This window comes from Pteropus alecto, unplaced genomic scaffold (assembly GCF_000325575.1).
Source record: "Pteropus alecto unplaced genomic scaffold, ASM32557v1 scaffold42, whole genome shotgun sequence".
NCBI classification, from domain to species: domain Eukaryota; kingdom Metazoa; phylum Chordata; class Mammalia; order Chiroptera; family Pteropodidae; genus Pteropus; species Pteropus alecto.
Window position 1 is genome coordinate 14,992,339 of NW_006434825.1, and position 6,572 is coordinate 14,998,910.

Genomic DNA, 6,572 nt, shown 5'->3' on the forward strand with positions numbered 1-6,572 from the left:
CTTTGTCCCATTTTCCCGCTGCCCTCCCTGAGTTTCCTAAGATCACCTCCCACATAAACCACTACTTGACATTCAGTTCCTTGCCACGGGGCTTGCTTCTGGTGGTGCCCAAGCCAAAACACCCAGTAACACTTGTCCTACGCATGTGTGAGCAAAAGGACCTCCTGGCATGATCATCTTTCTTGAGACTGTGTGATTTTGAATATTTATCTGTAGCCTACACAGTTCATTAGCTGAGGCAGCTTCATTTCAGCCTGAGATTTTCTCTCTTCGGAAACTGTAGGGCTAAGACTTGAAAGCAGTCTCTAAATTTATCCACAGAATCTAGGGGGGGTGCAGCTGGAAGATATTTTCCCAAAGCTCTCTAAAATCTTAGGGTTTCCAAGAATTCCTTACTTTGCAGTCTTCATTTCCATTTAGGAATTTGAGTTCTTGGCAACCATAAACATGTCCTGGTCACACAGACCTGTTACCAGACCCCCAAGTTAGCCTCTTAGCTGCTGTGTAAGCAACTATCATATTCTTTGACATTTGTGGTCAAGGGCCTGGTCTCTCTTCATTGTGCTTGTTAAAGTTCTCCTAAGACTCACCACCTCCCTACAGAAACCACCAATTTTCCTCTGAAGTGCCCTAAAACTGCTAACAACAAAGCGATTCCCTCTTACCTCTTACCAAGCATTGCTGTCCTTTCCCTAGGAAGTCAGGAATATAGACAAATCCATCGGTTTTTCTTAAACGAATCTCAAGAAGACTATCACAATTTACTTCTTTCTAAATATTAATGTTTTAGAATATTTTCACCATTGCTGTCATGAGTTTATTTATTCCCCTAGTCAGGGAAAGCCACATGGCTTATAAATGTACCTGGCAACTTGGAAGGAGAAAGGTATTAAGTCTCATTTTATTATACTAATTGCCTAGAAGAAGGTCTAACAGCTTGAAACAAGCTTTAAAACAGGCTCTTTTTTTCTCCTAGCACTTAGTGCAGAATTTAAATTGCAGACTACGCATACAAATACACAATTAGATGTAGACTTATACTCATCCACTCAGAAAATCCCTGCAAGATCTGCCTTCCACAAGAAAATGTAATATGGGAACAAAGGGAAAACCCAAGACTTTCTGAAATGTTGACTGATGGCTAACAAGGAGTGGGGAAACAAGCAGGAGGCCGTACTTCAGGACCACAGTTATGCAAGAAAATTAAAACATTATATCAGATATTATGTATAACTAAAGGAGAGGTGAGCAGGGAGTGGGTGATGAGGAAAGAAAATGACATACCTTGTAAATCAAGAATACGTTGTACTCCAAACTCCAGGGACGTAGCTGGGACCAGGGTAAAACAAGTGAGGTGCCTAGGGTGCAGAATTTTAGGGGCATTCACTCTTCAGGTGTCAACCCTGCACTTGCTCAACTCAGAGCCTCCTTGAAATTTGCACTTAGTTGCTTCACTCTAGTCCCCACCCTGCCCAGGAATCAAAAGAGTGCCTCAATAAAGTTAAAGGCGAAAAGAACGATAGAGATACCGTGATCATCAAACCAGAAAAGGAAGTATCTTTTTGAGCAATTTCCCAGGCTTCTCTGGCCCTGGTGGTGGCATGGATAGAATGCCCTGACATTCAGCAGGGCTCAGATTGTCAAACTCATCTTTGAAGTGTATGGAGGACATTATTTTTAGCATAAAATTCTGAGAAGTTTTATTTCTGCAGATAAAAGTAATTAGTTGAATATGTAAAGATTATAATAGACTCTCAATGGAAATTATCACGTACAGATATCACTTTGAATCATTCAGAATGAAAAAAAAAATTAAGTAAATCTATTAAATGCAATGGGGGATCTGGATTGGATCCTGGAACAGAAAAAAAACACACACACATCAGTCAAAAAACTGGATAAATCCAAATAAAGTATTAGTTTAGGGAATAATAATCTACCAATATTAATTTCTTAGTATGGACAAATATACTCTGTTTATATAAAATGTTAATATTAGGGGAAGCTAGATAAAGAGTCTATGAGAACTGCCTGTACTACTTTTGTAATTTTCTAGAAACCTAAAATTACTTCAAAATAGTTTTTTTAAGTAAATCTCTGGTAAGCAGAGGTCACTCGTGAGAAGGTCTAAATCACAAAGATGCGTCCAAAAGAAACGCATGCCACATAAACACACAGTTCTACATTGGAGAAAGTACAAGACATGTAATTTGTAGAAGACATAAAATGTAACAGATAAACCTATCTAGTGATCTAAGTCTAGACCAGAGTTACAAAGAAAATATCTCAACACCTCAAAAAAAAAAAAAAAAGGAAAGAAGTTCATGACATTGACTGGGAAAAAATGAGACTTTCAGTTCTTAGATGAAGAAACCAGGGATCTGGTTATCAGATCAATGCCAACCTGAGACAGAAGAGTACCAACTAGAATAAGGAATAAAGTGGTTAAAAAGTATTTTGAAAAGCCAGCTTTAGGCAAATCAGCAAAGCCTGATGACATACTTCAAAGAGTGCTTAAGGAATTGGCAGGTGTTATTACATAGCTGCTAGTGATTATTTTTAAGAACTCAAGAGGATAAAGAAAGTCCCTATAGACAGAAAAAAGGGTAAATGAAGTGCTCATCTTTTTAAACAGGGAAAAAGGACAATCCTGGTAATTACAGACCTGTCAGCTTAACTTGAATATCAGGGAAAATATAGAACTTAACATCAATCAATTAGCGTCAACGTGAAAAGCACAAAGTATTGGGTGGAAACCAATGTGACTTTTTGAAAGGCAAATCATGCCAGGCCAATTAATTTCCTTCTGCGATCAAGTGGCCACATATACAAGAACAGAGTAATAGCTGTAATCTCTTCGACCATAAGTTGGGCTAAAAGGTTGACTAAATATGGGAACAGATTCCTGCAGGTGGACAATGCTCTCCATCTTTTAAAACAGTTGAGGCCTGGATAGAAATCTATCTGAGAAACGTGGTGGACCAGATGGCGTCCAGAATCATGTCCAAGTCTGGATAGTCATTCTAAGTACTAATCTTACTTCCATAGAATCACGTCCAACTTGCTCATTTTCTCCAGATCTGTTTACAGGTCAAATAAAAATCTAATAAAATACCTATGTCTTCACTAGAAAGAAAACTTTAAGAGAAGAAGACAAAGAAGCAATAGGAAATACATTAATGCTTTTATGATATGGCTTTTTGGCACATATAAGTGAAACGTAGGCTTAATCCATAGCATGTCATTTTCTATTCATTTAGAATTAGGAAAAATAATCTTTTGAATACTTAAGGATGAATAAGTAGAAATTTAATCGGTCTCAAATAGTCTAGGCATTTCTCCAAGTCTTTGAAATTTGATTCCTCAAAACTCATAGGTACTTATAGTATGCAAATGTTTAAAATTCTCATCTAAGAAAACTCTAGTTTCTCTGTATATATGAGCAGCTTTTGGATCTTTATAACCAGACAAATTGTTTGCCCTGTACTGGAAGATTTGAGTGAACTCTCATCATCTGGTTCATCCATCATATACCTCAAACCACAGTTAAACCCAGAAGATTCACCATGACCTCTGGGGAGGAGAAATTACTGACGATTCACTCAGTCTCACTGCCATGCTGCTAAACTTCATACACACAGGTAAAGACATTCTTTACCCAGAGGAGGCTTTAAAGCCACAGAATAATTATGAACACACCTGAGTATAGCTGATGTACCACTCACCAGAAGGGAAAGCCCTAAAGACTTTGACTTCCACTCCTCTCATTCTTTTGGGTAATGAAGAGGAAATGGGGACATGGGAATAAGGGGAAGCAAAGAAAGTATGCACAATAAGGAACCACAGTTAATTTTCAAGTGGTCATACATATCCAACAGTGGAGAGGCAGGTCCAAATCAATAGTTACACACAAGCGCTAGGAGGACCAGAAATCCAGTGTCCTGATTCTCAGAGGTCAAGTTACATTCAACAAAGCCAAGAGAAATTAGATTTTCACAAATTTTGATGATTTTATTGGATATTTGCTTTATTAAAATAAGCCCTCTGACTGAAGCCTACCCTAGAATGTTCACTCCTTTGCTTTAGTTCTAGCCACATTAAATACTTATTTGTGACCATGTCTTTTTCCAGATAGCTTCCCACCCCCAGCTTACCTGTATAGACAGAGGACTTGGGCTCTTGAGAACCTCCCCTGTACACGTGCAAGAACACACACCCATGCACATGCCTGCACGCACACACACACACACACCTCCCAAGTCCCTTCTCTTTGAACCCCATTCACAGATAAGATGTAAGAATAATGACATTCTTATCTTGAAAAGAATGAAAAGCACTTAACTAAAAACATTTAATATAAATGCTGGAAATTATAGCTACACAAATTAAATACAAAATTTAGCTTTGTTTGGCTCAGGAACGAAGGCTCATCAACTTCCCCCTGTCCACAGACACCGGATATTCAGGCCAAGAATTTAGCTGGTTTTTGCCAGCTAGGATTTCTTTTTCCCCTTGACAGTTGTGGTCCATTTTCTTTGTCTGGCTTCTCTATTCGGAGGCATTGAGAATGAAATCGACTTCCAGGAGAACTGAAAAGAGTGCCTCAGATTGAACTGACATAATCAGCTGTTGACTTTCTGGTTCTGAGCTGGGCTAAGCCTCCCTTATCTGTGCTGCTCCCACCCACTCTCACTGGAGAAGATTTTCTGTCTTTTGGGTCCCAGCTTTTACTTAATCTCATTAAAACTCCATCTCTCCAGGTACTCAGACCAAAACTTTGAAGTCATCCGGCCTTGGATGATCATCATCTCCCACCACCCTACATCTAATGCAGCAGCAAATCTGTGGGATCTACTTTCAAAATATATCTAAATCCAACCACTTCTTCCACCTTCTGCTGCTACCGCCTTGGTCCATGCCGTCATCCTTTCTCACCTGCATTCTCGCAGTGTCCTCCTCACTGGTCTCCCTTGCTTCTGCCTCCCTGTATTGATTTTCAATAGAACAGCCAATATGTCCTTTGTAACATCTAAACGAGATTATGTCACTTCTCTGCTTGGTACCCTGTAATGGTCTTTTATCTCCCTGAAAAGAGAAGTTAAAGTCTTAAAAATGGCATATATGGCCCTAAGGGACGTCACCTCCTTTTCCTTTCTCCCCTTTATTCTCTCTGCTCCAGCCAGATCAAAGTGTCCTCTCAAACACCACTGGGATCCTCCCACCTCCTGGCCTTAGCACTTGCTGTTTTCTCTCCCCAAAATGTTCCTGCTGTGATTCTCACCAGGCTCCTTCTCTGCCTTCGTCAAGTCTTGGCTCAGATGTCACCTGCTCAGTGTGGTCCTCCATGAAAATGCTTAATTCAAAATTGCAAATGCCTCTATCTTGGCATTCTTCACCTCGCTCCCCTGCTTTACTCTCCTCCATAGCACTTTTTCTTTTAATACGCTACATAATTTACTTGTTTAATTTGCCCCCTCCCTCCCACTCTACCCCCTCATTAGATGCAAACTCCATGAAGACAGATTCTGCCTATTTTATAAACTTCTGTTTATAAAATAATTTTACTTACTTAGTACAGTGCTCAACACATAGTAGGTGTACCATAATATTTGCTAAACAAATTAATTAAATGAAAATATCATAATTAAACTGAAGGGGAAATGGTTATTTTCCACAGAGTCCAAAATGTCCAAATTAGAACAATAGTATACAAAGAGATTACTTATAACAAGTTCTGTGGATCTGACATTGAGACAGAAAAAATAATAAAATATCCTAAATTAAAAAAATGAAAATATCATATCCACATAACAGCTACTATGTTAATATTTGTAGCAGCATTATTTATAATAGCCCAAAACCAAAACAATTCAAATATTCATCAACCGGTGAACAGATGAACAAAATGTGATATATTAAACAGGAAAAAAGAACAGAATACTGATTCTTGCTAGATCCTGGATGAACCTCAAAAACATTATGCTAAGTGAAAGAAACCAGACACAAAAGATGGCATTTTATACAATTCCACTTATATTAAATGTCTGGAAAGGGCAAATCCATGGAGGCAGAAAGCAGCTTAGTGGTTGCCTGGAGCTGGGGGTAGGAATGGGAGTGACAAATAGGCATGAAGGAATTTTCCGGGGCGATGGAAATGTTCTAAAACTGGATTGTGACAATGATCACACAGCTCTATACATTTGCTATAAATCATTACATTGTATACTTACGATGGTTGAATTTTATGATATATGAAGTATACCTCAATAAGACTATAAAAAAAAGTTAATTTTTTTAAGGTCTGAAAGTACTGTGTTAAATGAGGCCAAAGCCACAAGCTCAAATTCTCGTGAACCAATGAGATTGCTTATTCTCTATTTTATTTCCTTCTCTCTTTCAATACCTAGCTGTGTATGAATCTCTTATCTAGGTCCTATAGGAACATATATGGCCCCTGCCCTCCAGGAGTTTATAATCTACTTACAAGATAAGATACATAGAGATCATTACAATGCAAGGCAGAATGTAAAATGCCATTAGAAGGACATGCCAGTAAAGTCTACGGTATTAAT

General features: G+C 38.5%; 1 protein-coding gene across 1 annotated transcript in view; it reads left to right on the plus strand.

Moving 5' to 3' along the window:
• PMFBP1 (polyamine modulated factor 1 binding protein 1) overlaps nt 1–6,572 on the plus strand; it is a 40,179-nt gene that overhangs the window by 5,854 nt on the left and 27,753 nt on the right. The gene's annotated exons all lie outside the window — the stretch shown is intronic.